Here is a 10,429-nt window from a genome sequence, read left to right on the forward strand (position 1 = left end):
AGTACAAAATATGTGTAATTTCATGAGGTTCCAGTGGTTAATCTGTGGTTTTATTGCCTGAGCAATTGGGGTTATATTCAGAAAGTCTTTGTGAAGACCAATATGTTGAAGGGTTTCCCCTACTTTTTCCTTTAGCAATTTCAGAGTTTAAGGTCTGATGTTAAGGTCTTTAGTCCATTTGGACTTAATTCTTGTGCATGGAGAGAGAGAAGAACATATTTTCATCCATCTACAGATACATATCCAGTTTTCCCGGCACCATTTGCTGAAGAGGCTGTTAATGAGTATTTTTGGCATTTTTATCGAATATCAGGTGGCTATAGCTACCTGGACTTATATCTGGGTCCTCTATTCTGTTCCATTGATCTACATATCTGCTTTTGTGCCAGTGCCATGCTGTTTTTGTTACTATGGCTCTGTAGTATAGGTTAAAATCAGGTATGGTGATACCACCAGCCTTATTTTTGTTGCTCAGTATTATTTTGGATATTTGAGGTTTTTTGTGCTTCCAAATGAATTTTTGGATTGTTTTTTCTATTTCTGTGAAGAATGCTTTTGGAATTTTGATGGGAATTGCATTAAATGTGTAGATTGCTTTTGGTAAGATTGCCATTTTCACAATATTGATTCTTCCAATCCAGGAACAAGGGATGTCTTTCCACTTACTAGTGTCTTCTGCAATTTCGCGCTTGTGTGTTTTATAGTTTTCATTGTAGTGATCCTTTACTTCCTTGGTTAGGTTTATTCCAAGGTACTTTATTTTCTTTGATGCAGTTGTGAATGGTAGTGATTCTCTGATTTCATCCTCTGTGTGTTTCTTGTTAGCATATAGGAATGCTACTGATTTCCATGTATTTATTTTGTATCCTGCTACATGGCTGTAGGTGTTTATCAGCTCTAACAGTTTGCTGGTAAAGTCATTAGGGTCTATTATGTATACAATCATATCATTTGCAAATAATGATAACTTGACTTCTTCCTTTCCAATTTGTATGCCTTTTATGTGCATCTCTTGCCTTATTGCTATGGCTAAGACTTCCAGTACTATGTTAAATAAAAGTGGGAACAGTGGACACCCTTGTTTTGTTCCTGATTTTAGTGGAAAAGCTTCCAGTTTTTCCCCATTTCTTTTTTTTTTTTTTTTTTTAAATGTTAGGGTGATTTATAAGCCCTGCTCTGGGCAGTTCCAGTTTGTTTACAATGACGAGTTATCTAACTCTGAACATACTGCACATGGCAGTTAGAAGTCATCTTGGGAAGAGAAAACCCACAGCACACAAGCCACAGAGAACAGCAAAGGACACAGAGGACAGGGCGGCACGTGTTTATTATGATAGGAAAGACTACTCCCTAGGAATTTTAACAAACAAGAACATTTTGCTGGGAGAACAAGACACTAGGATACAAAATTACAAGTGTTTTAACTCCAGGTCTGTCCCCAGCTCCACCAAGAAGCAAATGGAAAGACAGTTGAAGCAAACAGGCAATTCTGTAAAACTAGACTTAGAAACCCTACAAATCTGATTAAAATCTAAAACTTGTTTTGCTTTAAAAAATTTAATATATCAAAAGGCCTGCTTTAGTGACATGCTAAAATCCCACCAAAAAATAACCCCAACACCCCCTTGTCAGTAAAAAAAGTTGACCAGCCAACTCATACTTCTAAACCCACGTGTGGACAAGTGCGTGTGTGTCTTCTAGAGTTAGACACGGGGCTCAGAGACTGCAAGTAATGTGTACCTATCGCCTGCAAAAAATGGGCAGGGAAATCCTGGTAAAATGAAGAACAGTCCCAAATAACCAATTTTTCTAGTACTATGTTCCCCACTGCTACTTCCTTTACTTACAAAGGGGACCCTTGAACCAAATAATTTACCTCACATTTGGCACCCAGTGACCAGGATGTTTGTTTTCTTTAGAAAAACACACATATCCACAACCCTTATATAATTTTTTTGTTTTTACATTTAAATATAAAAATACTACTTTTGCTTTTTGTTATAAATGGAGGATCAAGCAGTAAAGAACTTTTCTTCTCTTAAGGTAGGACAGCCATCTGTTGTTGCTGAGCTGCTGTTTGTGAAGGGTGTGGGTGGCTCCAAGCAAGAGAAACACAAGAGGTAAACTAACCCCCAGTTCTTGTTCTTCTCCTAACCTCCACTAGTGAGAGTTGGTTTAATCTTAAGAATTGAAGGAGACATGCCATCATAAGTAGTCAGCCTGCCCTTCCAGCTGTCCTTTAGAGGAAGTTCTCCCCTCCTTCACACGCTGCTTTGTGCGGAGGTGACATCTACCAAACAAGGACACCTCCAGAGAGAAGCATCACCACCTTTCCCTGCGCCCACCCACACATTAGAAAGGAAGAAAACGGGGGCTGGGAACATGGAGATTAAGAACTTGACCCCTCTATCCTGACCAAGGAAAAGCAAGGTTCACTGGGCATGAGGAATAAAAAGACCTTGAAATCCCACTTTTGAGTAATGAGGATAATTAAGACACCAGGGAGAGGGAGAGTTGCAGTGGGATGAAGAGCTGGGAAGGGCTCAGTCGCTGGAAGCATCGTCCCCTTAGTTTTTGTACTGGAAGGGCTCGTCGCCAGTCTCGTTGAGAAGACACATATGGATGACGGCGTCTGTCACTGCAAAGAGGTCGCAGTTGGCAGAAGGGCGCCGGTCTTCGAAATAACCCCTCTTCTCCTGGCCAACAGACCGGGGAACGCGGATGCTGGCGCTGCGGTTGGCAACACCGGCGGAAAAGTCGTTGATGTTGGAGGTCTCGTGGAAGCCAGTCAGGCGCCAGGCATTGTCCAGGCCTCCCTTGGGATTGTAGGCACGGATGTGGTACTGGTGCCGCTTGCTGAGTTTCTCAATGGCCTCCTCAATGTACTTCAGGCCATTCTCCTCCCGCATGGCCTTCGTGCTGAAGTTGGTATGGCAGCCTGCGCCGTTCCAGTTCCCAGGAATGGGCTTAGGGTCAAAGGTTGCAATCACGCCAAAGTCTTCACATACACGATGTAAGATAAAGAGGGCCACCCACAGGTGATCTCCCATGCGGATTCCTTCACAAGGTCCAATTTGGAATTCCCACTGGGCAGGCATGACCTCGGCATTTGTTCCCGTGATCTTGACTCCAGAATACAAGCAGGCCCGGTAGTGAGCCTCCACGATGTCTCTGCCATAGGCTTTGTCAGCTCCCACGCCACAGTAATATGGGCCTTGGGGCCCAGGGAAGCCATTGGAAGGCCAACCAAAGGGGTGCCCATCCGTCCCCATGAGAGTATATTCCTGCTCCATTCCAAACCAGGGGTGCTGGTTGCTGACCATGTCCATAATCCGTTTACAGGCTTCTGATTATACTTGAAAACTTCACAGAACACCAGCTTGTTGGGATCCTTGCGGAAAGGGTCACGGAACATGGCAACTGGGAGGAGGTACATGTCACTGTTGGAGCCTTCAGACTGGAAAGTGCTAGAGCCATCAAAATTCCATTCTGGCAACTCTTCTACACACTTGGGCTCACAGTCCAGGGTGCGGGTCTTGCAGCGCAGCCCTTCTCCGGTACCATCGATCCAGACATACATGGCTTGGACTTTCTCGCCTTGAGGCAGGGCCATGTACATCTGCTTGATGCCTTTGTTCAAGTTGGAACTTGCTGAGGTGGCCATGGTGGAAGGCGTTCTGGGCGGCCGCGGGCCAGCGGGAAGGAAGGTGGGCAAGCGGCGAGAGCGAGGTGGAGAGAGAGCGCGGAGAGGAGATCGGCGTATGGTTCAGACGCTGCGCTCGGCTCCCATTCTCGGCTCTCTTCCCCATTTCTTAATATGTTGGCTGTAGGCTTGTCATAAATAGCCTTTATTATATTGAGATATGTTCCTTCTATTTGCAGTTTCTGTAGGACTTTTATCATGAAGGGATGTTTGATTTTTGTCAAATGCTTTCTCTGCATCGAATGAGATGATCATATGATTTTTGTCCTTCACTCCATTTATATAATGTATTACATTTATTGATTTGCATATGTTGAACCATCCCTGCATCTCTGGGATAAAGCCTACTGGGTCAGGGTGAATGATCTCTCTGATATATTCTTGTTTTCTGTTTGCCAAAATTTTATTGAGAATTTTTGCATCTATGTTCATGAGGGAGATTGGTCTGTAATTTTCTTTTCTTGTTCTATCTTTGCCTGGTTTTGGTATCGGGCTGATGCTGGCTTCATACAAGGAATTTGGTAGGATTCCTTCTCTTTCTATTTTATGGAAAAGCTTGAGAAGCATTGGCATTAGTTCTTCCCTGGAGGTCTGGTAAAATTCAGCAGTGAATCCATCTGGGCCTGGGCTTTTTTTAGTTGGGAGATTTTTGATAACTGTTCAGATCTCCATGCTTGTTATGGGTCTATTTAAGTGATTAATTTCATCGTGATTTAATTTAGGTAGGTCATATAAATCAAGGAAATCACCCATTTCTTTTAGATTTTCATACTTTGTAGAGTATGTGCTTTTATAGTATGTTCCTATGATTTTTTGAATTTCTCTGGAATCTGTTGTCATGTTACCTTTTTCATCTCTAATTTTATTAATTTGTGTCTCTTCTCTCTTTCTTCTGGTCAAATTTGCTAAGGGTTTATCACTCTTGTTTATCCTTTCAAGGAACCAGATCTTTATTTCATTGATTCTTTGGATTGTTTTTTGTTGTTGTTTATATTTCATTAATTTCTGCCCTAATCTTTATTATTTCTTTGCATCTGCTGATTTTTGTATTGCCTTGTTCTTCTTTTTCCAAGGCTTTAAGGTGAAGCATTAGGTCATTTACTTGCAACCTTTCTAATTTCTTAATATAGGCACTTGAAGCTATAAATTTACCTCTTAGAACTGCCTTCATTGTGTCCCAGAGATTTGGGTATGTTGTGTTCTCATTATTGTTTGACTCTATAATTTTTTGATTGCCTTCTTGATTTCTTCATTGACCCATTCATTATTTAGTAGTGTGTTATTTAATTTCCATGATTTTGTGTATGCTTTATAGCCTTTCTTGCTATTAATTTGTAGTTTGATTCCATTGTGGTCAGATAGAATGCAAGGAACTATTTCAATTTTCCTGTATTTGTTAAGGTTTGCTTTGTGTCCTAATATATGGTCCTTTTTAGAGAATGTTCTGTGTGCTGTTGAAAAGAATGTGTATCATCATTTGGATGAAATGTCTTGAAGATATCTGTTAGGTCCATTCCTTCTGTGACCTCATTTAGTCCAGATGTCTCTCTGTTTATTTTTTCCTGGGATGACCTGTCAGTTGATGAGAGTGGGTCTTGGAGTCACCCACTACCACTGTGTTTGGTGTTATCTGTGATCTTAGTTCTAATAGTGTTTGTTTGATGAATTTGGGGGCCCCCATGTTAGGTCCATATATGTTTAGGATTGTAATGTCTCCTGGAGTGTGCCCTTAATCAATATAAAGTGACCTTTCTTATGTTTCTTAACTAATGTTGGACTGAAGTCTAGCTTGTCAGATATTAGGATAGTAACTCCTGCTTGTTTTCTATGTCCATTTGCTTGGAACACCATTTTTCAACCTTTCACCCTAAGATAGTGTCCATCCTTTATAGAAATTGGGTTTCTTGGAGGCAACAAATTGAAGGATCCCGATTTTTTTTAATTAATTATTTATTTATTTGAGAGCGACAGACACAGAGAGAAAGACAGATAGAGGAAGAGAGAGAGAATGGGTGCGCCAGTGCTTCCAGCCTCTGCAAATGAACTCCAGACGCGTGCGCCCCCTTGTGCATCTGGCTAACATGGGACCTGGGGAACCGAGCCTCGAACCGGGGTCCTTAGGTTTCACAGGCAAGCGCTTAATTGCTAAGCCATCTCTCCAGCCCAAGGATCCTGATTTTTCACCCAGTCTGCGAACCTATGCCTTTTGTTTGGGGCATTGAAGCCATTGATATTAAGAGATAATATTGAAAGGTGTATATTCATTTTTGCCATTTTTTTGTACTTCTTCCAGTTTCACCCTTGCTCTCTTGTGTTAACTAGCATTTGAGTATTGTTTGTTTTTTCCTGGTTCCTTATATGTGTGCTTTTCTTTTTCTTCAGCATGGAGGATTCTTTCAAGTATTTTCTGTAGAGCTGGTTTTGTCTTCAAATACTCCTTCAGCTTGCTTTTGTTATGGAATGTCCTTATTTCTCCACCTATTTGAATGGATAGTTTTTCAGGGTAAAGTAACCTTGGTTGACAGTTGTTATCTGTCAGGACTTGGAATACATCACTCCACGTCCTTCTGGCTTTAAAGTTTGTGTTGAGTAACCTGCTGTAATCCTGATAGGCTTGCCTTTGTAGTAACTTCATTTTTCTCTCTGACTGGTTTTAATATTTTTTCTTTTGTTTGTGTGTTTGGTAGTTTGATTATAATATGGGCGAGGAGAGTTTTTTTCTAGGTTTTGTCTGCTGGTTTTCTAAAGGATTCCAGTATCTGCATTGGCACCTGTTTCCCAATTTTGGGTAAGTTTTCTTCTATGATTTTGTTGATGATGCCTACTATGCCTTTGGAGTGAAATTCTTCTCCTTCTACTATGCCCTGCATTCTTAAGTTTGATCTTTTCATAGTGTCCTGAATACCTTGAAATCCCCACTCATACTTTTCTATTAGTTTGTCTTTCTCTTTGTGGACTGTATTCGATCTGCCACCTGGTCTTCTCGCTTAGATATTTTGTCCTCTCCTTCATCCATTCTACTGGTGAGATTTTCTACAGAGTTTTTTATTTCATTAACTGTGTTCTTCATTGCTAGTAATTCTGACGGGTTTTCCTTTATTATTTCTATTTCCTTATTTATGTCCAGTATTGATCTATTTATTTCATTAAATTGGTGTCCTGTGTTTTCTTTGATTCCTTTGATTTCTTCTTTCATTCCTTTGATTTCTTCTTTGACTTCTTTGAACATATTTATAATCATTCTTTTGAAATCTTTCTCAGGCATTTCCTCTAACTCATTCTCACTGGAGGTCATTCCTGATACATTAATATTGTCTTGATTTTTGGTGTTTCTTGTGTTATAATGTATATATTTTTGCATCCTGGATTATTTAAATGATTGGATTTTCTAGTTAGCTGGGTATTATTAGATGTGTCAGATAATCTGATGTTATATAACTTCAGGGAAGGAGCTTAAGGCATTAGGTGTGGCTCTCAAGACTCTCAGAGTATCTACAAAAGTGACCCTAGGTGTTGGGTTTGCCTGGTATGACAGTATTCAAGTAGGCTGAGTGGAACAAAATACAGGCAGATTCTAAAATTTAACTAAACAATGTACACTTTCAAGGAAAAACAGCTCGGAGTATTTATCCAAGAGTAGGTATTATGACAACCAGATCCTCTAACTTTCCCTTAGGGTGTGTGGTGCCCCACCCTCACCCTAATCCTGACAACAAGGAGGTTAAGATTTCTGATCTGTTGAGGGTTCCAAGTCAGCTTGTGACCAGGTGAGATCCTTTCCTCTCTGCTCCTGCTTGGGTCCCGCTGTTGGTTCAAGTTGCCGTGGCCAGGTCCCTGGACCACTGCTCTGTTCACTGGAGCTTGGCACTTGTGGTGGGGGAGGGGAGGCTGGTGATGCTGCTCTAGTTCTCTCGCTTTTCCATGTGTTCTTCTACCTTGTGATCTGCTCCTCTGTTGTTCATTGCCACTCTCCCTTCACATTTCTTGAGTTTGTGGAGAGCTCCTGTGTGAGTGGAAGCTCCCCTCACCTCGCTTTTCCTGTAGTTCAAGCCAAGCCTGGTGGTATCCTGGCATGTAGGTGCTGGTGCCGCAGTCAGCAGACTTGCCAGAGCCGCTTCTGCTGGCCTATGTGGGCTCTGGATGCTCTGGATCTCTCTTACTTCTCCGCTGCCATTTCAATTTCCTATACACCTCACTTTTTAGTAAAAGTGTGTATTTTGCTGATTTTTTTTTTTTTTTTTTTTTTTTTTTGGCTTTTCCCCTTTAGGCCACTTTGGCATGGTATCTACACTGCCACCTTAACCGGAAGTCCTCCCATTTAATTTAATAAAAGAGCATTTGTGGGCATGGAGAGATGGCTTAGTGGTTAAGGTGCTTGCTTGCTTGCAAAGCAAAAGAACCAAGGTTCAATTCCCCAGGACCCATGTAATCTGATGAACAACATGGCACGTGTATTAGGAGCTCGTTTGCAAGGACCAAAGGCCCTGGTAGACCCATTCTCTCTCTCACCCTCTTTCTCTTTCTCAAATAAATAAATAAAATAAAATTTTAAAAAGTAGCCTTTGCTTCATAGAGCTGCTAAGAAAGTCAAGATAAAAAATTTTTGAGAGCTAGACATGCTGGTACACACCTTTAATCCCAGCACTCAGGAGGAAGAGGTAGGATAGACGAGAGTTTGAGGTCACCTTGAGACTCCATAGTGAATTCCAGGTCAGCCTGGGCCAGAGTGATACTCTACCTCAAATAAACCAAAACAAATAAATATATAAATAAATAAAGTAAATAAATCCGAAACCAAAAATAAAATAAAACTTTGACTGTGTTCATGTGTTATAGCTTAATTCCCAATTACTACTTTTCTGATGCACACATAGTTTCTTGTTTGCTTTCTTAATACAGCAAGAAGGACCTCACTGAAGTCCAGGACCTTTCTATAAATCCGTGAGGGATGAATTTACAAATTACCACTTATAGCATCACAAAATGGACTAAATCTTTATGTTGATGTTTTTGTTGGTGTACCATTTAAATGTGGAGTCTGATACACCAATAAATATGAGTACTTTTTCTCCTTAGATGCTATTAACTCTGTCTTCTCCTCTGAAAACTTTTATCCTTCCACAGTTCTACTTACATGTTGCAGTCAGCTTCATGTTGCTAGATAAACACCAGACCAAAAGCAGCTTATATGTGGAAAAGGGTTTATTTAAGGCTTACAAAATCCAGGGGAACACCATAAATGGTGGAAGAAGCTGGTTTTCTTTCTTAGATCCAAGCAGAGAGTCACTAGAAACAGCCAGAACCACAAACCACTAAAGCTCAAATACTCTTCTCCACACACCTTAGGGCTGGACTTAAAATCCGCCCCAGACACACCTTAGTGCTAGACTCCATGATCCTCCCTCAGTGACATACCTCTTCCTCAGTAGGCCCCCACCCACTGGAGATTCAAGGTTCAAGCCTGAGTCTGTGGGGCCACATATTTAAACTACTACATTCTTCCCCTGCCCACATAGCCTCAGGATCTCTCACAGTGCAAATTTTATTCAGTCCAACTTCAAAGGTCTCCATAAACTTTACCAACTTTAAGACCATTCCAAAGTCACAAGTCTCATCTGAGATTTAAGGCTGTCTCTTAACTTTGAGTCCTGTAATATCAAAATAAGTTCTATACTTCTAAAACATAATGGCACAGAGTAAGCAATTTCACTGCAATTAGACATAACAGGGAGAAACTGGACCAATACAAATCAATAACTATGAGGTAAATATCAAACATCTGTAGTTCAAGTACCACATCCATAACCAGTGACAGTTTCTGGATCCTTCCAGATGGTCTGAGTATCCTAGAGAGATCTTTCATTCTGAGTCAAGAGCACTCCATGGTAGACATTGTACAGTCCTGGTATATCCAAAGCATCTTCAGGTATCCACTATAAAACATGGTCCATCTTCATAGCACCATACAATTGCCTTTTTTTGTCCTCCACTATAAGGATTCCAACAACCCTGTTTCACATGCCACGTCTCAGCAGCAGCTACTGCTTCAACTTCAGACAATGGGCTCACTGGTCTATACACAAGGAAATCAACCCATTTCACATGCTGCATCTCTACAGCAGCTCCTGGTACAGTGTGTACATCATGACCCACTTCCATGTGTTTTTCATGCTTCCAAAACCATTACCAGGTGAACAGCAGCATAGCTAATTTATAAATCCAGGGATGAAATAAATATTGACCTTGAAGAGCAGCTTATGCCTTTAGAATTTTTCTCTTAATTCTTTTTCTTCTAAAAGAAGTTGCATTACTACTTGTTGCAGACAAGTTTGCATTACTGGCAGAAATCACCCAACCAAGAGCAGCTTGTGGGAAAAAAGGTTTATTTTGGCTTACAGACTCAAGGGGAAACTTTATGATGGCAGGGGAAAATTATGGCATGAGCAGAGGGTGGACACCATCTCCTTGCCAACATCAGGTGGACAAAAGCAACAGGAGAGTGTGCCAAACAGTGTAAAGGGGAAACTGGCTATAAAACCAGCACACCTCCAACAATACACTGCTTCCAATATGCATTAATTTCCAAATCTCAATCAGCTGGGAACCTAGCATTCAGAACACCTAAATTTATGGGGGACACCTGAATCTAAACACCACACTACCCATTGAGCTTTTCCTGTGTTGGGTTTTAAGTCTCAAGCATTTTTTTTTTTTATTGTCCCAATG

General features: G+C 40.9%; 1 pseudogene; it reads right to left on the reverse strand.

Annotated features, from left to right (window-relative positions):
• Nucleotides 1-1,641: 1,641 nt before the first annotated feature.
• Nucleotides 1,642-3,693, reverse strand: LOC123463432 (annotated as a pseudogene).
• Between the last annotated feature and the right edge of the window lie 6,736 nt (nt 3,694-10,429).

The sequence above is a fragment of the Jaculus jaculus genome, chromosome 1, assembly GCF_020740685.1.
Source record: "Jaculus jaculus isolate mJacJac1 chromosome 1, mJacJac1.mat.Y.cur, whole genome shotgun sequence".
Lineage (NCBI taxonomy): Eukaryota > Metazoa > Chordata > Mammalia > Rodentia > Dipodidae > Jaculus > Jaculus jaculus.